This window comes from Vidua chalybeata, chromosome 7 (assembly GCF_026979565.1).
Source record: "Vidua chalybeata isolate OUT-0048 chromosome 7, bVidCha1 merged haplotype, whole genome shotgun sequence".
Taxonomy (NCBI): Eukaryota; Metazoa; Chordata; class Aves; order Passeriformes; family Viduidae; genus Vidua; species Vidua chalybeata.
In genome coordinates this window covers 31537696-31563919 of record NC_071536.1, presented here as the reverse complement: position 1 = coordinate 31563919, position 26224 = coordinate 31537696, and the positions used below count along the sequence as shown (strand labels likewise).

Here is a 26224-nt window from a genome sequence, read left to right as displayed (position 1 = left end):
AATTCAGCAGCACACAGAGACCTGCTAAGAGATGCCCTGCAAAGTGCTGCTCATAAAGCTCCTGTCTGTGCAGGTTTTTTGGGTGACACATTCAGTTCATTCAGGCACAGACCATTTTCTCTTGCCTCTGCTTGCAGTTTTATATCTCAAAAACCACTTGCTTCTCTTCCCTGGTAACTAGGCAGTTGTATGCAGGCTGTTTTTTCCATCTCTTCTCACAACATACTCCCTGCACTGAATCAATGATATGTAGACATTACTGGATCTATTTTCATGATATCTCCTGTTTTTAGGCAAAATCTAGAAAGATAATTAATTATTGTTGTAACAGGGAAGGTTTTTTTTTTTTTCATCTTTTAACTATAATTCAATACCATTCACCTTCACAGAAAATTAAGTGAAGGAATCATTGTGCACCAATGGTTCCTTTGTGTACCAGAACTTTTTAGTACACCTTTTGTTTCTAAAAGGAGTTGCAAATACTTAATCTAAATATTTCCTATTGAAATAAATGTAGTGAATAAGAACAGAAAGTATTCATAACTAATGTACCCTTATACTTCAGTGGATATTAGCTAGTATAAATGAGGAACATCTGTATTTGCTTCTTCATCAGTTCCATATATTGGACTGGATGTTATAAGTTTTGAGCATGTCTTTCAGCAATGGAGTGGATTCTCCTTGGTTTTGTTCAAAATTTCAATTACTGAACCATGTTGAGCTGGTTAGAAAGCATCCTGCAAAATCTCAAGACAGTAAACTGTGAGGGAATTCTGGAGTGCTGAAAGGAGTGGGCATACATACAGTTAAAATAACACCTGGCAGGGATAACACGGTGCTTTCCCGGTGGGAGAGGTGTCCCTTTGCAGCAGCAACCAAACATTGTGGGTTAACACAGCAGCAGCAGCTCCTGGCACTGCAGCCAGGCTGAAAACTGGCATCCCACTGATTTATTGAGTCTGCCTGAAGTTGTGCTTTACTTGAGGGAATTTCCCTTCACATTCCCTCCAACAGCTGCAGCCAGATTGCAGGCTGCAGGGCACGTGGGATTGTGCACATGTGAACACGTGTGTGTGTGCATGGCCACAGGGCCATCCTCCTGGAGCAGCTTTTCCTGGGATACCTTGAGCTGTGTTTGAGCTTGCTGGCCATGAGCAGCAGGGTATGATAGCTGCTGGCCTTTCCCTTGAGAGCTGCTTGGGGTAGAGGAAATTTGGGAAGCTGAGTGGAGGCAGGCTCTGCCCTGTTCTGTTTCACACAAGCCCAGCACTGACACACAGCATGGCTCCTGGTGGGTAATTATTCTGAGGGAGCTGGCAGCCTCACAATAATCCCAAGTCAGCCTCCCTTGTGGTATTAAAACTTCTTCATCCATAAACAGGGAAGTCTGTAATCTGATTATGAACTGGTGTGAATTAGAAATTGAGTTCACTCGTGTCAATAGCTGCCAACATGTGCGAGCACAGAATTAGGCCCTTGGTATGTGGAGCAGCAGTAAGACTAAATTTTATGTACTTGCATAAAACAGAAAAGAGAGAAAATATTTTTCTACAGCTGTAGAAAAACGTGTTGCCATGACGTAGCTATAATTTCCAATATATACTTTAATTTTTTGTTTCTCAGGATGGTGATTATGCAATTCATGTAATATGACAAAAAAAAAAAAGGAGAAAGGGTTGTGGGGATTTTTTAAGAACATAAGGCTTAGAAAATAAGAGGCATGAAAATGTGTGGCTGGGGAACTGTATTGGGAGTTTCTAAGAGCAGGTTACTGCAGGACTGGAATAGTGATCAGGAGACTCTGGGAAATGCTGCCTCCAGCAGCAGTTCTGCTGCCCACAGCCACTCGCTGCACTTGGACAGTGGGACAGGCAGACTTTTCTGTCACAAGCAGGGATTTTTGTTTCTCTAAAACTTTCTGGAAAGCTTGATCAATTTTCCTGGCTGATCATGTTGATTTCTTACTCATTTTAAATATTTCAGGAAGGGGGTTGTTCAATGCACTGAGGGGCTGCTCCAACATGGGCAAGTGCCACCTGCTCTATTGCATCTGCTCCCAGCTTTAATATTCTCCAGCTTATTCTGGTAATCACTCAGTTATTTAATTGCACCCTAAAGGCACTGAAACATTTGAGAACCTCCTTGCAGGGCTAACGTGGATGCCTGCATTAGCAGTCAGCACCCAGGGTGAACTGCATTTTACTAAGCAGCCAGTTCCCAAAGAAGATTACACCTATGGAGGATTAACAGCCACATCAGGGAACAGGAGGGATGGCAGGGAATGACATTACTGGAGAAGCAAGCAGCAGAGTGGTGCTCAGGAGGATTTCAGCAGGCATTTTGTGGAATCCCTCTCTATTGATCTGCCTTGTTTCTGGGATATTTTATAATGACAAACCACACACTTATAGAGATTTTACAGCTCCAGCCCTTGTTAGGTTCATCCTCTAATTAGGTCCCACCTTGTGAGAGCAGGAGGTTAATCTGCAAAGAGTACTCTCTAGGAATAGATATCTCAAAATTTGTAGAAGTTCATTTAAAAACAATGTCAGCAAAATATTGATCTTATCTCTGTCTTTGGTAACTTTTTAACCCAAGTTGCCTTTTCTTTGTTATTATAAGGAAGAGATTTCTCTATTAGCTTAAAGCTGGTTTTGGGGCTTGCATGGAGTATCAGCCACTGTGAAGCATAAAATCAAGCATGAGAACTTTACACAAAGTTCATAGGAGCTTAAAAAAACCCACAGATATTTAGTCCAGCTAAAATTGTCATGCGTTCATTCTTTTGTCTTAAAGCAGTTCCCATGTGAGATTGTTAAACACGAGTATATTTCAAGATGAAGAAGAACGTCTTTGAATCTTCCAGGCTATCTCTGCTTGCTGGAGCTCCTGGTGACAATAACTTGAAGTCATCATTTTCTTTTTAGGACAAATGTTTGGGCGGAGTATGGTGAAAGTTACCCTGTTAGCCCTTTACCCAAACAGCCATTTACTCATTCCCTCCTCCTCAACACTCTCCTTTGAGTTGAATCATGTCTCACTTTTATGTGAGGGTTTTTTTCCTCATCTATATCCATTAAATTTCATTCCTGTCTGCATATGATAGAGAGAGGTGAAAGAGCACTGCTGAGCCCCTGATATGCTTTCTAAATGTGGTTTTTATTGCTCAAAATCCAATAAATCTGCTAAGGTGAAGGAGGCTAATGTAAGCAGTCCTGCAGGCTAGAAGCCAGCCCAGATGCCTCACTTGTGGTGCCCAGAGATGATCAAGTCTGGGCCAGGAGAGGCCCTCTTGCTGTGCCTTTGCTTTGCATTTGGCTTCCTTTGGCAATGACATTTTTCTCAGTATCACTGGAGGAAACACAGATTGTTCTCCCCTCTCTGGAGGGGTTGTTTGTACCCAGGGCTGCTTTCTGCAGACTGAGCAGATCAGCCTTTTCCTCACCAGCTCCATCTCCAGCAGCACCTCCTTTGTGTCCAAATTAAGGTATGCAAAATGAATTTTGTCTTTGAAATATTGTGTATGAGATGATTTAAAGCAGAGTTTCTTCCAGGAAAATTAAAATCTTCTGAAAATGAACCCCATTGAAAAGAGCTCTGGCAGATGTCTGAAGTCATGATGAGATTTACAAGCACGGATGAGGGTCCCCATAGGCCTCTGTGAGGATGTGTTGAGCTGATATCACAGCAAGCTCTCAGCCTTCTCCTTTGCAGACTGGGATGGACCTTCAAGTAGCAAAGCACAGACTGAAGTCTTTAGCAAAACTTTTGTTTTGTTGCATCACTACTTTTTGGGTACATGCTTTGTACATTTTCTTCAGCTTACTTAAAAAAAAAAAGGAGTGGCAGTAGAGGAGGAAAATAAGACAGAACCATAAAACAAGCTCAACCCATGACCTGAATTTTAAAACTAATTTTATTTTTGAGCAATAACTTCCTGCACTGGGAATATAACTTTTGATATGGTAGCAAATGCTGCTCAACAGCCTCAACAGATGCTTCAGAGATGCCTGAAGCTGGAGTCTCATGCAGCGAGAGGTTCCAAATCAGCAGTTTCTTTAGGAGACTTGTGCCATGGCTTCTGGCCGTAGTCTGTCCTCATTCTCTGCTTCCTCTTGAACCAACATTACCTGCCCTGGCTGCAGTTTCGTGCACCCCTCAGAGACATCCCAGGAATGCCTTGGTGTGCACACACAGTGTCTTGTTTTTACTGGGAGGTTTCTCTAAAGTAAAAGTAATTAAAGGATGCTATGCATATACAAAATATTGCTTGTTCATTATCAGCCTGTGGTGTCACAATCTGCTCAAAGAGCTTACCAGCTTCCACCCCCAAATCCTGGCTTTGGCACCAGCTCTAGGCTGGACCTGCAGAAAGAGAATCTGTGTGTTTCTGGCAGGGTCTGCTCAGGGTACGGATTCTGGAGGGTATGGATTCTTAGCTTGTACCACAACCAACCCCCCCCCGAAAGTTATCTGGGAGAAAGTCTAATTAGAGAAGCATTTCCTCTGCTCCACGGGGAAGCGTGGAGCTGTTGCGGTATTTAACGAGGCGCGGTGATTTCGGAACCCGTGTGGGGCCGGGAGGCTGGTGCCTGTACTTCGTACCTGTGTTACATAAGCACGCCCGTATCCCAGTACCGCAGTGGGCTGGCGGCGTTTGGAACCGAGGGAAGAGGCGGCAGGAGGGAACGGGGAAAGTAGAAAGGGAAAAAAAAAACCCCGCGGAGCACGAAGGAAAGAGCAGCCAGCATAAACTTTCTGCTGCAGTCTTACTCATCTCGGCTGAGAGCGCTGCGGGGCCCCGCTTTCACAGAGCGGGGCTGACCTCGTTCATCTCCCCAGCCCCGGGGGCGAGGGCGGCGCGGCCGGCAGGGCTCCACCCGCGGCTCCGCTGGGTCCCGGCCGGGTCCCGGTCCGGAGCCGGTGCGGCGGGCGGGGCGGTGCCGGGCGGGGCGGAGCGGGTCCGGCCCCGCCGGGCGGAGCTGCCGCGGCGCCCCGGGGTGCGGAGCGGCGCAGCCGGAGCCGCAGCCGGAGCCCCCCGGCCGCTCGGAGGCGCCGGGAGGGACCCGCGGGCGCCCCGTGCCCGCCCGGCGCCGCCGGCAACATGAACCAGACGGCGACCGTGTCCCACCACGTCCACTGCCACTCGTCCCGGGGCGTCAAGGTAGGGCGGGCGGCAGCGGGGCTCCCCGGCCGCCCCGCGCCCTCTCGCTGCCGCCGGGCCGGGCGGGCGCGGGGAAGTTCGGCGGAGCTCGGGGAGAGGCGAGGGACAGCTCCGGCCGCGGGTCCCGCCGGGCGCGGCGCGTCCCGGGCAGCGGCGCCTTCCGAGCGAGCCGTGCCCAAAGTTCCCCCGGGCAGGCGGCGCTCGGCACGGAGCTGCCGGTGCCTCCCCTCCCGGAGCGCTGCTCCGCAGTGCCGGCACGGCGGAGGCTCTGCTCCCGGGAGGCGGTGTGAAAGCCACTTGCGGGACGTGATTCTGGTGGTGTGTGCTCGGAACGAGCCGGGACCGGACGGGACGGTGTGCTTGCTGCTGGTGGCGGTGTCCTCGCGTGCGGGAGAGTTGGGTGGGTGCTTTGGCCGGGGGTGATCCTGCTGGGGGAAGAGCCGAGGGAATAGCGGGCTCTGTCCTCGACTTCCTTCTTGCCCAACCTCTGACACCATCCCGCCGTTGCATTGATTGAAAACTACTTTCTAGCCGAGTTACTGCACTCTAGAGTGATAGAATGAAATCCCTAACCAGATTGGTATTCAGTAGAAACTACCTCTGCAGAAATAAGTTGTTCTTTTTTTTTTCCCCGAAATAAAATAAAAATGCAGTCAGTGACAATATTTGATTAGTGACTCTTAGTCTTGAAAGAGCAATATCTAGAAATTTTACACTGTCTATTTTGTTTCATAAAATGATGTGAAAGCCTGAAGAGTTCACTTCCGTGCCTTTCTGTGGGTGCCAGGCTGTGCTCAGGTTTGTGTGGGGTGAGGAAACCTGCTGGGGCTTCGCTCCTTGTGCTGCAAAGCTGAGGGGTCTGGGGTTTGTTTGTCTTCTCAGAAGGAGCAGCTGAACTTCACATCATGTTAGGAACTTCTCAGTTGGGCTTTATCCCGTTAGTGCTGGGAATAAAAATCATGACTTAGAGCTAAGGCAGGAGGGGATTAAAGGTATAAATCTTCGATTAGCACTGTCATTTTTATATAGGCTGCATTAGGCTGTGCAGTGTATGATCAGTAATGCAGAATGTCTGCAGGCTCAGCGACGGGGAGGGGGGTTACCTGTGGCTCTAATGACCAGTTGTGTAAGGTGTAACTGTGTCCATCACACCACAGAACAGCCTCTTAGTTTCTGCCTAAATGGGCAAGGTCATGCGAAATGATGAATTACAATTGCCCTGGCCTACTTCAGAGTCAGCAAATATAATCTTAAATTGCTTAAAACTGTTTCTTCCTCTCCAGGTCTGTCTCTGAAAGTACTAGAGAACAGAGAGCAGTGTGGTACTTGCTCTGGGAAATATTCCCTTGTTATGTTTTGAACAGCCAATGCTAATTTTTCACTGCCAGAAACATTTATTAAATTCATTTGACTGGACTTTCAAGCCAAAACAACAACAACCACCAATATCAATATGCCATTAAAAAAAAAAAAAAAAAAAAAAGCAAAAGAGCCAGAGGAGTCAATAGTCTTCAAAAAGAGAGAACATGAATCAGAGCCTTCTAGACATGAGTCCATTTTATAACCAACACAGTAATACTGATACCATTAGAAAACTGTCTCATTTTTCTGCTCTTAATTTTATGTGTCAGGTGTAAAATGTGCTTTATAAATAGTTCTAAGTGCTTCAGTGCTGAGCCAATGGATACTCCATGAGAAAGTATTTACAACTGTAGAGGAGCAGTAATTTCCCTATGGTAATGAGGACCTTGTATTGGAAATGACTTCAAAAATACTTCATTAGTGACCAGACAAATACAAATTTCATTTTAAGCATGACTTCCCAAGAAACAGTGTTAGTTCTAGCAGTTATGAAGAGTCAAGAAAAAAGGTTACGGGAAAACTTCACACCTACTGGAATGAGATACATAAAACCCCTTATTTTATTCCTCTTATGTTTCTCCTCAACACACAAAGCTGTGGCATCTCAGCTCCTGTGTGTTAATATCAATTTAATGTTACTTCTCAGTGGTTTTTGGATCAGCCTCTCTGCTTCGTAACACAGCATAAACTTTGGATTCACGGAACAAGAAGCAGAATGATCCACTTGTCCACTAAATGGAATCCTGCAAACTTCATCCGTGCCAGTTCCCTCTCTGAATCACCCTGGGGCTGCAGGAGGGCTGGTGCTGGGATGGAGGGACACCCCTGGCCCTTTCTCACATCCTTCTTTGTTGAGGGATGGGGACAAACTTTGTATCCATGAACTGAGTGCACTCCATCCAAAGTAAGTTTGGTGACAGAGAAACAAACTGACAAAGGAAAATGAATATTGAGCATGGAAAAAAGCTTAAAGATACCAAACCCCTTGGATAAAATGTGAAATCTCCTAGAAAAGCCTTTTACCTCTAAGACTTTTTGTAGCTTGTTTTGAGATGATTGCAAGCACCACCTTGCTGACACTACTATGAGCAATGATCTTTCACTCTGAGATGTGTAACAAAAACTCTCAGGGTCTAGCTGGGAATGCCAAATACCTGCCACATTTCTGTATTGTTACATGCTTGACTCCAGGATCCCCCCCATGGCTATGAAATTGGTTTTATTCTTCACAGTTTTGGCTCATCTTGTCAACACAGCAAGCAAATTAGCTCTTTCAGGAGAATCACTGAGTTTTGTGCACTTCCATGTTGTGCTGATGGACAAATAATTTCTCAACATTCTCTTTCCTCTGACAGAGAAAAATTCTGTTAAAACATTGTTTGCCTTGCTCAGAGTAAAGAAAGAAAAAAATAAAAACCTCCACAACCAGAAAATAGAAAATAATTATCCTGGCTAGCTAGGAAAACAAACCAAACATCTGTGTGAAATTTACTAGGGACTGTGGAATAGAAAAGTTTATGTCTTGCTCTTAACACAGTAGTGATTATAATTTCCTCTTATTAAAAAAAAAAAAGTGGAGTTAAGCTAATATTTCTGTGGCTTTATACATTCTTTAATAATAAAATATTCTTTACCAGATCATGACTCTCTGCTGTTATCAACCTCATATTGATCTGACTGCAAGCTGGATCATGGAAATAGTTACTAATTGGCATTTCAGAAGCACATAATTACTGTGTAATATAATATGTATGTTATAACCTTTTACTCTTCTTTCTTTCCTGCCTTCCTTTCACTTTTATTTATTCATTAGCTCTTAGATTGTAAACTATAAAAGGAAAGTGCAGATATGTCCTTAGCAAAAATTCTGCAGCAAGTTTCATTAGTGTCCAGGGACTGTATCAGCAATTTTTACATTTCAGGTTTATTGTAGTAGTGTTTTAGCACCTGCTAATTGATGAGCAGTGGTGTACTAATAGTTTTCTTATTTACAGTTAGGTTGAGGAGCAAAGGCTTTAAGGGGTTTTGTAGTGTTCCCTTTGGACTTCTATGTGTTTAGAGCAACTAATTTTTTTTAAACCAAACCTGTGCCTTAGCAGGAAACATCTGCCCACTCCTGCAAACTGCAAACACATCTCCTCCTACAGAAAGAGAGAGAGATTAATCTGTAGCTGTTCCTGGTCATAAGGGCTGCTTGGTCCCACTTTTTGGGTTGAAACTTCAGGTAGTTGGATCTTTGAATGCCTACAGGATGTGCACTCACCAGGCCTTGTGGAGATAGGAGAATCACTGCAATCTACCAGTTGCTTAGGAAATAAATCCCTTAAACTGAGAGCAGTGTTTCTGAAATCCATTACATCAAAAGCAAGTCACTAACAGATAATCTCAGTGAGGGTTCAATTATGAACTAGCCAGGATACACAGCAAAGGGCACAAGTGATACAGGGCTGTGTCATTGGTAGGAACAAATTCTATGGCAGCATAATAATGCAAAAAATAAACCCCAAATAAGTGCTACATTTAAATTGAATAGGTTTGCATGGTGTTTTGTTTAAGGCAATATGGAATTTGAGCAGTGATGTGCCATGTGCCAGCATGTTGGCCTGGCTGTGTGAGGAGCCACAGCTCCAGCGGAGTGCAGTGTGGTGCTGGCAGGAGGCAGCCTGGCCATGGGGACACAGCTCACTGTCACTTTCAGGATGTGGCCAGCTCAAAATGCATGCTTAGAACAAAGTAAATATTTCTATTTTCCAAAGCACCGAGCAAATTTACAACACTTCTGTGTTTATTCTGTTCTTGAGGCTCTGTCTGGAGGTATATGGTGACCTCTTAGGAGACTACAAAAATTATATGTTATAGCACTCATCAAAGAGACTGGCTTGGAGAATGATAGAAATACCTTAAGTGTTGTTGCCTGAATGCATTTTTGTTGAGTGGAGTTGCTGGTGTGATTAATTTCTATTTTGTAGACCAAAACTACGTGCATGATGACGCATACATATGTGTGGGGACAAGCTGGAGATCTCTAGGTGGAAATTTGAAGAACAAATCACAACTTTTAAATCTTCCCATTTCCATGTATTACCTTTCTGTATTTTTTCAGTCTCCTTGCCAACATCTGTATTACCAGAGAATAACTGGAGCCTTTTCCTATTAAAAACAGTCAGTCGTTTGTCATAAAAAGGGGCAGGAAAGAGGAAAAAAAAAACATTTGAAATGCTTGTATTTTCCCCTTCCAGTCTATGAATAAAGAATTTCTCCATGTCAAAGGTAACATCAAGATTAGTTAACCAGTACTAGATAAAAGCTAGAGGAGAGAGAGAAAGGGAAAGAGTTGCTATCAAATCCCCAGCTGATGCCCTAAGGAGCAGCACAGTGTCTCCATAGATCTGGTGCTTAGGCCCAGTGTGTCCAGTTGCCCAGCACCCCACAGCCAAGATGGAAATACTGGGGGTCTCTCCTTGCAGGGAAACTCAGTCCCGTTGCCTGCTGTGACCTTGCTGGTGGGGTATGTTTGCTGCCACTTCCTTGCCTACAAATTGTTGATATGTTTTCTAAACTTCCCACTCTTCGTTCTGTGCCCTTTTCATAAAACTTAAAAGAAATTAGCAAAAAGTGCAAGCACTTTTATATGCTGGTTCTGTGGTATAGGTTTGATATATATAATATATAGCCAAGCCCCCCTTTATGTATTTTAATACATAGACAATTCATGGCTTTCAGTGTAATGCTGACCATAGGGATTTAGTAGGCAGTCACTTTAAAACTAATAAACACAAAGATACATGAACATGGTGGTAAATTATAATTAATAATGTGTTAGTACTTTCCTGCATTGTAATCATATAAAATTTTCCCCATCATTATTTTAAAGAATAGGGCATTAAGTTTGGTTCTCTTTGAAGCCACTTAAGTTATAGGTATGTGAGTGTTACATAACACTTTCCTGAATGGATACATCATGAGGAATTTAATCTTTCTCATTCTTTAATCCAAAACTGTTTTACTAAACATGTCTTAAGAAAATTTTGTTCTTATGTTGTTCAGTATTTAATTCTTAAACTTAGCATACTAAGATGGGCATGCAGTCTAACACCTCAGCATTGCTTTGGAATTTGCTTAGGACCTTTCCTGTTTAAAGATTTTTATCTAAGGTCCTCAAATTGAATTATAAATGTTAAATTATGCACCATCCAGGTTTGTGAGTGTGCTGTGTTAAACATTTGACAGATTTTTGGATCAGTGACTTTGACTTCTCACGTGCTGACAACACCCAGTGTTACTGGCAGCATGTGCCAGAAGCAAAGCAAAATTAGCTTCTGTGACTCTTAAAAATGAGGCACCTGATGTGGCAGAATGCACTGGGGGCTTTTTGTTTCAAAGAGAGAGAATGAGGCAGGCAGGTTCGTTACACTGTGAATGGAACCAAGAGTGATTTACAGCAATATACACCAACCCAAGGGACCTGAGGAAAGGAACACCTAGAATGAGAGTCATCAGCTTAATTAAAGACTCTCCACAGTCCTGAGCTGTGAAGCTAATGCAACTGCTGCAGATGAGGGTGTGATTTATTTCATTTTAAATTTAACTGGTGAAATAGTTTGAGTGAATTATGCTTCAAAATGCTAATTTCTCAGTGCTGATGGCAAAGGCAGCTCCAGTGCCCAAGCTGGGTGGTGGGCGTGTGCTGTGGGTCTCATCCTCACATCAGGAGGCAGGGAGGATGCTTGGGGCCTCCAGAGAAGCAGGATGATGTCCAAAGATGTTTAAAGCTTGGTTATACTGATGCTGGCCTTGAGCTGCTGACCTCTTCCCTGAGGATACATCAGAAAAATAATCCAAGGTTAGAGTTTAAAAAAGGGAGCAAGTGGAACTGGAGAGAAGGAGACGGCTGTTTGAGCTTGTGTGTGACCTTACCAAGGGAAAAGGATGGGGAAGGTGAGCCCTGGGGAAGTTCTGCAGAAAGTTGAGAAGGAAGTAGAGATGATATCTGAAGGACACCTTGAGGCAGTGGCAGCAGCTTGGCAGGAGGAGGCAGAGACAAGGGAGTTTCAGGGAGACGGAACCTGAGCGCGACTGGCTGCTAACGGCAGCTGGCAAGTCAAGGGGGATCAGAATGGGGTATTGTATTCTAGCTTCAGCTAAGGAGACCTTACTTGGGATATTGGCTGTTGGATTAGATTACATTGCTAGATCTGACCTGTCACACAGAAATTGTTGCAGAATGTCACAGCCCTAAAGAGAAACCAAGAGAGAGATAATGTACTTTTTTGGAGAAGTGACAGAGATGAGGTTTGCAAAGTTATCTCACTGTGAAACTGCCAGAAGCAAGGGAGTACAGTGTCTGCAGGCTTCATGCTGGGGAAAAAAAAAACATAGATAGATGTGTATATTTGGAAGAGTTAGGCAATACGGGGGAAAAAGAAAAACATATACACAGGGTTTGTTATAATTAAGTCCACTATTTTGTGTAGTAACATAGAAAAGTAACAAAAAAAAAAAAAGCCAAACCCATGAGTTTGTTGGGAAATTTATGTTAAAAATTATGCAAATATTTCCCCTTTAAGAAAAGGTTTGGAGAACATACAGTGATAGTATTTTGGTAATCTTTGTCCAAACTTGGCTACCTGTGCAATAACGGTTTAGCACTGTGGGAGACAGTAACAGTACACATGTGTAAAATATTAAAAAAAAAAAAAAGTTGTTTTAAGCTTATTTAATAATGTTTTAATTGATGTAGCTCATAAAAAATGAATATTTCATTACCAATAATAAACCTATTGCTTCTTGTACAACCTGAGCTACTTCTGCAAGTAATGGATGTCAGGTGTAGTCATTCAGGGACATTTCTACATGGGGATTTCTAAGAATTTTCATGTTAGCACAATCGTGGTGAAATCAAAATTAAAGCTATTTGTGTAAAAAGAGTGTGCAGTTGTGCAGCAAGTTGCTAAGTATAGAAAAATTGATGCTCTTATATTAAAGGGTAATACTTAGGTTTTATGTTCCTGCAGCTTGAGAAATTCACAACATGCTAGTGCTTAATATCAAACTTGCTTTTAAGTTTATGTAATTAAAAATACGAACTTTGTTTTCAAAGGTGGCTGTTCTTTAAGGTGGTAATTGTGTTCCTCCTGCTGCTAGGAGAGCACCGTGCCTGATCCCATCCCAACTGGCCTTTTCACCAGTGGTGCTTTGCCCAGGGAAGTCCCTGGCTGGCAGCGTGTCCTGTGGCTGTTCCTTGGAGAGGAACCTCTGTAGGTGCAGTAGGGAGAGTTTCACACCCCTGCATAGGTGAGATGCAAACATTTTCAGTTCTGACAAAACTGAGACCTGCTGAAGGTTTTTCATGGGGGGAGGGAGGGAGAAAGCTGGGGCAGATGCCTGTGCCTGGTGGCCACGCTGGTGACTGTAAATGCTCTGTTCGGGCTCCTGCACGTGGAGGAGTTTCTCCAGGGCAGGGGATGGTGCTGGAGCTTTTCCCTGAGCTCTGCAGCGTTGTGCAAGTCAATGCACCAAAGTCCATTAGCTTAAGGGGAGCTGATTTCTTGATGCCAGTGGTGAGGGCTGAGTGTGCCTCTGGGGACCCCATTTCCTCAGCCCCTGCTGCCTGGGTAAACGATCTGTCAGAGATCTAGAACCGTGTCTCAGTATTTGCTCTTCACTAAAACAGTCAAGGAATGAAGAGTATTTGTTTAAATTATTGTTTATTAGCCTTATTTATGTTTTTAAAATTGTGGTTTCAGGAGTGTAAAGGCAAGAGTCTATCCCTTGGCTTAGTTTTTCCCTCTGTATTATAGATGAATAGTAGGCTTACATTTTGAAATAAACTTTTTTTTCTTTTGTAAAATCAATTGCTTAGGCAGGAGAGTTTCTGACTTCCCAATTAAGCAATTTATCTAAAAGAAATCTTTTTTTCCCTTCCCTTCAGAGCATTAAACCCTTACTCAGCTTGAAAGCTGCATCAGTCTGCCAGTGTGGGATTAATGCCACAAACGTTGCTGCTCATATTTGCTGCAGAGATGACCTGCAGACATGACCATCATGTTAAAAAATAGCTTTTATAACTCCTTGTGCCTGATAACAGAGCCAAAAAAAACCTGCCTCTGTTTTCCTGTATTTCTTCTTACTGGTTAGAGGAGGGGATAAGGCACAAAATGTGGTGCCTGTCCCCGATGGCCCATCCATCCCTGCTGCCTCCTGGGGCTTGGGCAGTTTCTGGAATGGCTTTCTGGCTGCAGTGGCTCTGCCTTTGCCATGTCCCTGTGGGCACTGCAGGAGCATTGGCACACATGGGTGCCTCCATGGGCTGTGTGTGAGCACTCACAGCCTGGCATCCTAAAGCCTGCACTGAGCCTGGTCCCACTGCACACCAGGAAGGCTCTGGGCTTACTTTGGCTTTTTGGATAAATCTAGGGAAGGGAGGAGACTTTTTGTTTTCCTCTTAACCTGTTTGCCCATTGTCAGTATAAATAAGCTTGAACATGTTCTGAGATTATCAGCACAGCTCCTGAACACTGAAAGGAGTCAACCCCTCAAAGCTTCTGAGCTTTCCCATCAGTCACATTTTACCTGTACAAGCAAATCCAGTGTGTGTGTGTGGCACTGAGCAGCACAATAGTGTGTTTACTCAATCTCTGTCCTAACCTTGCTTCTCTGAGAGGCTGGAAGGAAATTGCTGTGCTTCTGCATTTTCTTGTGGGATGTATTAGTTTCTGCTGCTCGTAAGGATCCTTTCCCCAACTCTCCTGCTAATCCAAACCCAAAAAACCATTCTAGCAGTGCTGGAATGACTGACTAAAGACTTTATGGCTGTAATTTATACACATATCAATAATTTCTTAGGTTTTTTTTTTTTTTTCTTTTTTTTTTTTTTCTTTTTTTGTACAGGGCACAATGTTTTATTGCTGGAGCTGAAAACTGGAAAATTGGAGTTTGGGGTAGACTCATGAGTTCTGTTTCCTCTGGTGGTAACTGTTCATCCAGACAGAGGTTCTGCAACTGTTTCTGCTGGGCTTTTGCAGGGAATTGAAGCTGGCTTTTAAGGTTAACAGTTTCCCTTAGGAGGTGGAAGGAAGCTTTGCATGGCTTAGCAGGCTGACCCAGCTGCCCCAAAGGTCGGGGTGACCTCAGCACTGCAGTGTGGGGAGCTGGGGCCTCTCACTCACTTTCCTTTGTGGCTTTCTGTTTTCTTCTGGGTGTGAGTCCTCGTGGGTTGTTTGCCTGGAGCAAGTGAACCACTGTGGCAGAAGAAGAGACAGTGCCAGTCACTGGGCAGCCTGGAGGGAGCTGGCTCTGCCTCAGTCCCTGTGTCGCTCTGTTCAGCCATGCCTGGGGCAGCAGTTGGGGGGGAAGGAGACAAAAAGAATATGACAGAAAAAGACTGAAGGAAAAGAAGGGGGAGAAAAGTTAATCCCTCAGAGCCACTCTGGTGGCTTCAGGAGACATGTCTGTTGATGGCACATCAAACACACCTTGCTCATGTGAGCATCTCTATGGTTTGGGATGATTTTTGCTTTCTGAGGTGAGAGGACTGTGTTCATACTAGAAACCTTTTCAATTAATTTTTTTCACACAATATTATCTGGCTGCTGGGAGTCAATACAACCATGGATTTGTCTGTTTAAAGACCCAATACATACTACCCATGGCTCTCTTTCCTAGTGATGATTTTTAAGTTGTGAATTCCCTACATTTACCTACAGTAAAACCTCAGCAGACATCCAGAGTACCTATTTTTTATGTAGATTTAGTCTGGAGTTTGAAAAATCTCAGTTTTATAATTCAACAGCTGTAATGTGTTTTCTGGGAACATTAATGTTTCTGAAACTTGATTATGCAAATATTTGCAGAGGGCAAACAAATGCTCAGCGAACAAATCCATAAAATAATTAAGCAAAGATTGGTGATTTTCTATTTTCGTAGTATTTGTGTCTTTCTTACATTTCCCAAACTCTCTGGATGCCTCTTTCCCCTCAATGATTTAGAAGTCCCTGGTGACATTACTTGCATCCCAAGAGAGGTCACCTTTACTGGTGAAACCCATCAAAATGCTGATGCCATGTGAAGAAATTTTTTGAGATCTCTTTACAGATATTTTATAGATTCAAAGAAATTTTCTGGCATCATCAGAATTATAATACTAAGCAGTGTTCAATTTTGAGGACTCTTAAAAGTATAAAGAAAAAGAATTTTAGATGGCCACTCTCTCCTTGGTTACTGGTGGGCAGCTGTGCTTTTCCACATCCAGTTCTTAAATACCAAGTCATTGAGTTGCTGGTTATACTGTGAAAGAGATTTATTTCATGAGTTATAACTAAAATTACATTGTGTCAGAATTTTGTGATTTTTGTTTCTTGTCATATTGGCTTGAAATGCTGCAGGTTCATTGTAGCAATCCTGAGACAGGCAAGTTATATTTGGATTGAGCTCCAGACACATGGAAGTGAGAGGCTCATTCCCTACCAGGATTTGTGTTCCCAGCACAGCTCTGTCATTTTTGAATTTGGATTGAGCAGCATAAAGTAAATGCATTAATAGTCCCAGGCAGTGTTCAGAATGGATGTTGTGCATAAAATTGCTTGCTGAAGTAACTTGCCTGATGCTGCAAGAGAGATGGGCCAACAGAGAATTTGGGTCACTATACCTAAGAAGATTTCTGTAATTAAACTGGTTTGCATTTTTACATGAAATACTTGAAAAAGCTTTAAAGTTTCAACCTGTCTATCCCCTTTCCTCCTGAAACATATTGTTATAGCTTCAGATCTAAACCATTTAGAACCAAATTTTTGATAAAGAAAAAGAATCATTGTTGCAGGATTTTGAAGAACTTATTTCTCATGTTGAGAAAGATGTATAAGCATGTGTTTTCTGTGTCTGTCACCCTCTGAGTACTCTAGCCTTACAAAATAAAGTTTTGCATGGGTTAGATGCAATGGAATGAAAAAAGACTGAGTTTGAATGAAAAGGAAATAATATCTGATACTCAAGATTTTTATGTTTCATTTTTAAACTGTAATCAAAAAAATAGTGTGTACTCTCATATGATGAATGCTGCACACGCTGCAGAAAAAGTGCACTGCAAGATTTTGGAAAAGTGCCCACAACTGATACAGTGGATTTTGGGAAGAATTTTATTTTTTATGGTTTGGTATTTTTTAAAACACTAACAATTCTCAAGCTGCCTTCTTGCTTAGGTCAATTATTTTTGAGGAGGGATGCAATGTGCTCATTACTTTCCAGTATTTCTTCTGTGTTGTTACTGCAGAGAAAGCAGACAGTAAAGTATCTGAAAGCCCAAAGATCAGTCTTTAATGATTTCTGCATTTAGAGCATAGGAATGAAACTACTAACATTACACTTTAACACAAATTTTCATTTCTATTTAATAACTGCTTTGGATGATGACTTGTGTGATTGATGCACACTTACACAATCAGCATTTCTAGTTTAACTTTTTAAATTAAATGTGGAATACCTACAGGTATAGGCTATATATAGTAGTATGTGATAATGTAAGAGCTCTCCAGATTAGTACTATGAATGTTTGACAAACTTGCATAATGTCAAAGTTTAAATTATTGAATAGCTACAATTCTGCTGTAAAAAGTGCAATGTAGATCATGAGACATAAAAGGAAGCATGTTCCAGATGAAGTAACTGAGTAAATATATCATCTAAGTGTTTGATAAAGTAGCTAAATTACTGTAAACAAACAATAAAACATCTTAGAGGAAATCTGTCAGAGAAGTTGCTTATTGAAAGCTTAAAAAGATAAAGGCAAATTGTAAATATGTAAAGGCTGGAGGGCAGTTTTTTGATATAAGCTGTAGGTTCTCTTGGCTGTCTGTCTAATACAGATGATATCCTTGAACAGTAATGACTATTCCCTCTGACACAGAGTAAAGCATAGCAGACGAGAGTTGATATAAGATGGACCAAATCTATTTCTGCCATTAAATACTTATAGAAATATTTCTGGGCATTGTAATATGAAAATGTTCAGTGAAAGGAAAATGTTGAGACTGAAGACATCATTAATCAATTATAAGCCATCTTAATGGATAAGAAATTACTCCCAAGATACTTGTTTTATTAGTGAACTCAGTTCTGCAGAGCATCAATTCACTGCAAACCACACAAACAGCTTTTTATTTTTTTTTATCATTATCTTTGATAATTTTAGTTTCCAAGAAAATATCCATGGAATTGATCATCCTCTACCCCTAAAGCCGAAGATGCCAAATATGTGATTTTATGCCAAAAGTATTTATGGAAGCATCAAAGTTCTTGTCTGCCAGCCAGTGGCCAGATGCCATCAGGAGCAGAGGTGGCTGGGAGTTTTCAAGCTGGAGCCAAGGTGTTGTGAAAGTGTCCAGGGGCCCTTAGAGCAGCCTTGCAACACTTAAAGGGCAATACTTTTCTCATCTTAGGAGAAAGATGGGGTCAGGCTTTTTAGCTGGGCCTGTTGGGCTAAGGAAAGGGGTAATTAAAATTTAAAGAGGGTAGATTTAAACTACATAAAAGGATGTATTTTACAATGGCAGTGGTGAAGCACTGGAACAGAGGTGGTAGAAGGTCCATCCCTGGAAACACTGGATGTCAGATTGGATGGGGTCCTGAACACCCTGCCCTGGTTAAAGATGTCCCTGCTTACTGCAGGGTGGTTGGACTGCATAAACTTTAAAGGTCCCTAACAACTCAAATTATTCCATGATTCTATAAAAAAGGAGAAAATTAAAAGTGCTATGAATCACAGCAGAGTTGTCAATAATATCCCCTCCCATCTAACGGGAGGCAGCCTGGAAGAAATTGTGTTTTGTGCATACATTGCTCTGTGGTAACATTTTCTCTTTATATTGTATTTTTCATCCTACTGCCTGTGGACAACTCTCATGTAGATGAAAAGGTAGTGGTAATGAGTTGAGCTGATGAAAAGGGGAAAAAAGATAAAATATTTCCTTTTCAGAGGAAAAGGGGAGAAAAAGATAAAATATTGCAACTGTTTTCAGTAAGGGGGGCTTACTTGAAAATACTTAATATTTGATTCTCAGTGTTTTCTCAAAATGACAAAAAAAAGATGATGACAAGTTTCTAAGATAATGAAGATAGTAAGAGGTAACACTAAAATGAACCTGATAACCCTTCTGCATTCAGTATTATTTTATGTGACTATTCATTATGATTTATGGAGAATACCCTTGGCTACAAAAGCTAGATAATAAATGGGTTTTATCTTTTTAATAACAGATCTAATCCCACAGTTGTTATTTAATCAAAATTTCTTCTTTTCAGACATTTTTTTGCATGTATTTTTCTGTGTCAGGTCTGTGGTACTTGGGAGTTTCCATAGGTGACAATTTACATTTTCAAAAAACACATCAAGAAATGATCATGTTCTTGCCTCATGCAGTTAAGCACTATTAATTCCCTTCTATGATGGACATTGAGAAAAAGAAAACTTAAATATCTTGCACAGGCTGCTGAGGGCTTGGAGTTAGAAGTGATGAGGGTTCTTATCTCTTTTCAATACCCAGCTGAAATACAATATTCAAGAGGAAATGAACCAGTCTTGTTCCTTTTAAAGACAAAGTGGCAGAAGTTCTGTTGATTTTTAAGAGGTCAGACTCTTTGGGTAGCTGACTCTTGATTTCTCTATAGTTCATCTGTAGGCTCTTGGACAAGGTGCAGAATAAAGGTGCTGTTGTATTTGGATTTTTGTTTTTTTGTATTTGGTTTTTTTGTGTTTTTTTTTTTTTTTTTTCTTTCAGCCTGGAGGTATTTGTATTCACATTTTTTAAAGAGAATGATCTAAAATTTGGAGGAAACATATTCTGTAAATGAAAAATATTACTATGAAGAATATTTAATTATCTTTGCATTGTCAAAATAATGAACTGATGTAGTTGTGATCTTCATGGCTGTGCGAAGAACAGAGGAGGGACACAAAATGAAGACCTTCCTTGTCCAGCCACATTTGATTGATTTGCTTGTCGTTCAGTGAGAAATGCCATCGAGCTGGGGAATCTGCCTGGCTCTGCTGAAGGAGGTTGAGTTATGTTTCTTAATAATGTAGCTTTATATTTAGTGGTGAGTTACAAAGATTTTTGCCCTTCTTTCCTGAAGGCAAGATATGATCCAAGTTGGCTGATGAGACGAAAGCTGGTGGTGTTGAGTGCCATCAGCATGCATCAAATGATCTTATGAGGATCTTGATTGTACAACTTTTTGAGGCAGCCTCTAGGGCTTCTTGGAAACATCATTTCTATGTAGAACCCTGCATGTGCTGGAGGAACACACATCATGTATAATGCATGCTGTAGCAGTGTGCTGATGAAGTGTGGATGGAATCAAAGAGTAAAACCAGAGTAATTGTTGAAATCTGCTGCAGATCCTGAGTGTAATTGATAAATAACTACCAATAACCAGAGCAATAAGAGTTTTGCTATGCACACGCTCAGAAGCAGTTTATGTTTTCAAAGGAAGTTAAGGCATGGCTGGGTTTTTCTCAGGTTTCAGTAGCAGGGCTGCAGTGCAGGTATCCTTTTCCATGGTGCAGCAGCCTCACAGGGCCTGCACAGAGATGTCTTTGTACCCTGGTGGACTCAGTTAATTAGATCTGAGTGAGAACATACAGAGAGTTCCACTGTCCCACCTCTCATGATGACTCTCAGCTGCTGGAATGGGATCACACCTGACCATGGGCTTGTACCCTCTGTTACTTGATTTTAGAACTGTTTTGAAATCATATGATTGTGCTGGTAATGACTACAAGGAGAGCAAGCTTAGATGGCCTCTCTGACACGGCTGGAAGATGCTTTGAATGTTCAAGCACATTAAATACACACAAAGTGCAGGTGACTTTGTGATTTAGTGATGATAGGAACTCCCACTGATCTTCTCCTCCTTAATCCCATTTCAGTAGGTGGCTCTTGGACAGGTAAGATTAGTAGCCTGCCAATAATTATGTGAATTTAATGCCAGCTTCTAAATGTTATTTAATTGCTGTGAGATTCACTTTAGGTTTCTGATCCAGTAACATTTTAGTAATTAGTGACCTAACAGACATACAATACTGCAACAGTCATTTTGATTAAGGTTTTGTTGGTTCAAAGAAGATCAGGCACTCTTTCTGTAATTAAGCGTGGCTGTGAAAATGGAGGACCAGCACAGGCAAGGGAAGAGAGAAGATTTTGTTTCTGGAGACGTGCTGGTGGGGCAGCAAGGTCTGTCAGCCAGAGGGACAGGCTGGTGTCTGAGGAGAAGGGGTAATTGCCAAGAGCCATCAGGGCCTCCAGCCCCTTAAAGAGCAGCTGATGAGATTTACCTGCCCTCTGGCTGAGGTGTCCCTGGGAGATCCAGGGCTGGAAGGGACCTGAGACAGGTCTTTTGAGAGCAGTGTAAGGGTCACTTACCACATGCACCTGCAGCTGAAACAATAAAAGTGGTGTTTGTGTGGGCAGGGAGTGACAAAGCTGAATCCTTCCATGCACTCCTGCCTTCTGAGGACAATGCTTTCCCAGCTGGAAAAGGACACCTTGAAGTCTGGCATAGCCATGGGGCAGAGCTGAAGGTGTAGCACAAGCCCTGGGAAGGACTGGACACCTTTGAGCAAGCTGGTGTCCCTGACCATTGCAGGGGGCTTGGACTGAAATATCTACAGGGGTCCTTCCAACCCAAACCACTCTGGGATTCCGTGACTTCAATGTCATGATATTGTGTTGCTAAACTGGAAATTTGTAGAAGCTTTTTTAAACAAATGCTTATATTAAATCCCCCCATATATGTGAGAATTAGAAGTTGCTAGTTTCAGTGAGTAGTTTTCTTTCAAAGAAATTCCTTAGGGAATAGAATGAGCGAGATTTTCTCATTTTTTGTATCAATGCTTCAGTTAAATATTTATGACTAGAGCTTCTCTGTTTACTTTGAAGCCAGCCTCTTTCTCAGATATGTATTAATGTCCAAATCCGTCACTATAACATCCTCAATCCTCTAATTAGGTTTGCAGTTCATGAGTAAACTAAAGTTGCTTCATCAGATGTTTCTTTGAGACAGAAAAGATGTTTCCTTGATGTTTTGAGTTACTTACATTTTCTGCAATGCAAATTCTAGACATAGCCTTTCAGAAGGCTAAATGATCTTGAAAAATAGAGGTCATGTCAAAGTGATGTAGAGCTGTCTTCCTTGTGTTGGCTTTATGTTGTTTCTAAGTAAAAAATATTCAGAAATGAAAACTCCTCCTTCGGCTCAAGAGTTCATTTGGTAGCAACTGCTATGAGACTTCCCTCTTATGTGACAACAGTTCCTTCCTTCCTTCCTTCCTTCCTTCCTTCCTTCCTTCCTTCCTTCCTTCCTTCCTTCCTTCCTTCCTTCCTTCCTTCCTTCCTTCCTTCCTTCCTTCCTTCCTTCCTTCCTTCCTTCCTTCCTTCCTTCCTTCCTTCCTTCCTTCCTTCCTTCCTTCCTTCCTTCCTTCCTTCCTTCCTTCCTTCCTTCCTTCCTTCCTTCCTTCCTTCCTTCCTTCCTTCCTTCCTTCCTTCCTTCCTTCCTTCCTTCCTTCCTTCCTTCCTTCCTTCCTTCCTTCCTTCCTTCCTTCCTTCCTTCCTTCCTTCCTTCCTTCCTTCCTTCCTTCCTTCCTTCCTTCCTTCCTTCCTTCCTTCCTTCCTTCCTTCCTTCCTTCCTTCCTTCCTTCCTTCCTTCCTTCCTTCCTTCCTTCCTTCCTTCCTTCCTTCCTTCCTTCCTTCCTTCCTTCCTTCCTTCCTTCCTTCCTTCCTTCCTTCCTTCCTTCCTTCCTTCCTTCCTTCCTTCCTTCCTTCCTTCCTTCCTTCCTTCCTTCCTTCCTTCCTTCCTCCCTCCCTCCCTCCCTCCCTCCCTCCCTCCCTCCCTCCCTCCCTCCCTCCCTCCAACATTTTTTTTACCCAGATATTACAATGTAATATTCCCTATAAATGAACAAGATAAAACTAGTTAATTGATATGCCTCTCTACATTTTCTAGCAGGAGCTGTAGCATTTTATGGCAAGACCATCCTCTCTGTGGATGGAAAGCTTTTCAGAAGCAGGGTTGTTGCCTGTGGAATGAAGCAGCATAGCTAATACTTGAAACAGTCAGAGAGTCAGCATGTGGTCTGGCTGCCTTCTCCTGACAGGGCATGTGCCAAAAAAACATCAAAAATTAAGACAAATATGCAGGCTTTGTATGTGGGTAAGTACTATTCCTCTGGGTTCTACCATGTGTGTTCCAAGGAACATTTGAATGAAAAAATTGCTGTTTGGGCTCATCTGAGGGCCCTGAAGGTCCAAAAAATAAGTAGCATTTCTCAGCTTGTCTAGATTCGAAGGTATTTGAATGGAGTATGTAAAAGTTTTAGATAGACTTCAGTGAAAAATATTTTTAGAGCACTTGTATGTTTTGCACTTAATCTTACTTCTAGAAGTGGAAGTTTAATTTTTTTTTCCCCTAAAGTAGAGTGGAACTTTGAGTAGAAGTACTTATGCTTTGCACAACCATATCATTCTGCAAGCTTTTTGAGTTGAACTGAGGTCAAATTTCCCATGCTTATAATGAAATAAAGATTCAGATTGTGGAGTAAAGTTGATGATCAGTAACGGCTGATTATGGTAACCAAGTGAAGACTTTAAAAATCTTACTATTTCAGAACAGTTCCAGATCACATTTAAGAATGATTTAAGCAATTCTTGGTAAAAAAAAACAACATCAACTAACAAATGTAGAATATTTTGGCAAAGAATATACAGCCTTGTAAGTGGAAATTAAATACAACAGAATATGACTTGAATCTAAAAGATTTTATATGATTCAACTGAAAGGTTTGGAATTGTCTCCTAGCCTGTAAGAAGATACAAGCTCAGCATAGACTGACAAGCATTTATTTCATCAATAAAAATCCCATATGTGCTTATCACTGCTAAATTGCAAAAAATACAAAGTTTACAGACCACTCATACCTTAAATTCTTATTAGAATGGATTAGAATCTATGCTCAAAAGAAACTGTCCTATGTGATTTTCTCTTCATACTTACGTTTACATTATATTTTATCCTTCCTCCAGGTCAACAGATAAGCAAAATTTTTTGGGGTCACATTATTCAGCATTTTATTTTGTAAAAATTAAGCTTTTTGTTCTAAAAGAAATTTCAAAGCTGGTTCTGCAAGTAAAACTTCACAGCCTGCCCCCGCTGCCCCCAACTTAAATCAGTGGGGGATGTTAAGACATTTTAAAAGTAAACAATTAATTCTCTTTTCATCCCATAGTTTGTTACAGTTTGTAGGGTTAAACAGGTGAGCAGCAGGAGGCTTGTGGGCCTTTCCAAAAGAGAAGCAGAGGGGTTGCAGGCAAAAAACCCCTTTGAAGACTGGAAAATGTCAAGTACCTTTAAAAAAAAAAAATCAACCTTATTAAAGTTTATTTGACCGAAAATGGTGATAAAACACCTTGTGCACAGTGCGTGAGGCTGCTGGTTTTGACATTAAAGATATAAAACAAATCTAAAATACCATAAAAATTGTAGTGCTTTGTAAACTGTGAATAGAGTGACATTTTCCTTCCTCTTCCTGGGACTGTCAGAGTCTGACTTCTCAAACTCGTGTTACTGCCTTAGAGTCTGTGCAAACACAGCCACCTCATGGGATCCCTTCTGAGGAGATCTCTTGGATATGAAAATGATGTTTTCTTTAGAATCAGTCCCATGTTAGCCCTGAAGGTATTTTTGGTTTGTTTTCATCAGAAACAGGAGACTTAAAAAGCAAGGAACAACACTTAGAATTCATCTTCTAAAAGTGCCATAATTTCCAGCTTCCAAAGAGGAATTAGCCTCAGGATTGGATGAAATTGGTTTAATGTCTTCCCCTCAGCTGGCTACTCAAGGTTTATGTCAGGAGGAGTTGCTGGTGCTCCAGCTGTATCAACTTCAGCCAACTCATCGCATCACACTGCAACCCACCCAGTGCAGCCTTGTGTTGCCTCTGCTGGATGCCAGTTCAAGAGACTTGGTCTAATTCTTGGTGTGCAGTAAATTAATTAGTTAATTGAGAGATAAATAAAGTCTAAGAAAATTTTTAAAAATGAGCAACTTGAACATGGATCTGGTGTTTGCTCTTCTGCGATAAGACAATTCACATTTCCAGTTCTGAAAAAGGGGGTACCTCCTCCACTGCCAAGTAATGTATCAGGTGCAGTGAAATGCAGATGGTTGAAATATTCTAGAGTATTTCAGAAGTGGCAAAAATTTCCAAAGGCAACAGAATTTGTGTAGAAACCACTATGGCTCTAATGGACATGTTTTGGGCAGTCCTGTGTCACTACTGAGGAGCTATCCAGAAAAGCATAATTGAAGTCAAATTTCTTGAGATGATTAAAAATAACATATGCATAATCTTTAATAAGCTACTAATTAGCGAGATGCCTGTGTTTAAAGCATCAACAGATACTGCAAAACTGGGCTCTGGAATATCTGCTTATGCCTGAGGTGGCATAGATGGGCTGAGCCAGAGGCAGATGGAAATGGTAGGCACAAGAATCCTTCCAGTGTTTGCATATATGCAAATAATGCATTAGCTTTCCCTGAGGAGTGTGTGGGGAAATTAGCATCCAGGTCACCAAACTCCATGTTTTTGTCCCGGGCTGATCTGCTGGGGAAAGAGAGGTGGCCACCAGTGCCACCCCCAAGCTGCTCTGTGGATGCTTGTCATTAGTGATTACAACTCTCATGTCTTTAATTACTGAGCTTCTTTAATTCAGTCTGATACAAAATGAACTTAAGGCTCTGTGGATTCTTATTCATGCTTTTTTAAAAACAGGGTTTTGTAACAGAGCCTGAAATTCAGTTCACTCTGAACTTTCTAGAAGTTGACTGTCAGTGAGTTTGGGACCAGTTTTAACCAAGACAGTTTATGGCTTTCTGGTAAACCACATGAAAATTTGAGGATTTGGAGGCAGTCCCTCATAGTCATTATTTCATGTCTGAAAGGAGCCTCAGGTTATTAATTTTTCAGGTTACTGGGTTTTTGTTTTTTTAGTTTTTTTTTTTTTTTTTTTTTGAGTCCAAGTCAGTAAGTGCTTTTGTCCACAAGGGCCTTCCAAAACAGACATTATCTACATCCTAAACAGAAAAGGGAAAAAAAAAAAAAAAAAAAGAAAAGCATTCAGAGATTTATGAAGCTTGTAAGTAAGCACTAATTTATTTGCATATTTGTAATACATCTAAACAAAAAGATTTTCCTAAATGCATTTGAATGGCATTACCATGTAGGCCAAGTAATGCAAAACAATCTGATTATATTCCTTTTGTCTGTGGCATTCAGGGTTTGATCCAACACAAAAATGGGAGCCAGATAAAGAGCAGCACTGAGCTAAGTGAGTAATGTAACTCATCCTCTTGGTTAAAAATGTTTATCTGCAGTCAAAGCTGTAACTGCCTATAAATGGCTTAGAGAAATGCCCTTAAAGCCTTAAAGCATGTGCCTAATTTTAAATATGGATTTGCTTTGAAATGCAAAGAACATACCATAGCATAAAAGTAGTTTTAGAACAATATAATTAAAAATGTCCATATAGTCTTTTTATGGCTGTGATCAACAATGATATTGTAGTCAGATCCCTATTGCTCTTGCCAGGCAAAATGGAGAAACAGTGATGGATGGAATTACTGGAAAATGTCAAGAAATGGATGCAGAAATTG

General features: G+C 41.6%; 1 protein-coding gene across 1 annotated transcript in view; it reads left to right on the top strand.

The window, feature by feature from the left end:
• Window positions 1-5124: 5124 nt before the first annotated feature.
• DPP10 (dipeptidyl peptidase like 10) overlaps window positions 5125-26224 on the top strand; it is a 440873-nt gene continuing 419773 nt past the window's right edge. The window contains exon 1 of the mRNA XM_053947934.1: window positions 5125-5164. The gene's annotated coding sequence lies outside the window, so the exon portion shown is untranslated. The remainder of the gene's footprint in view (window positions 5165-26224) is intronic.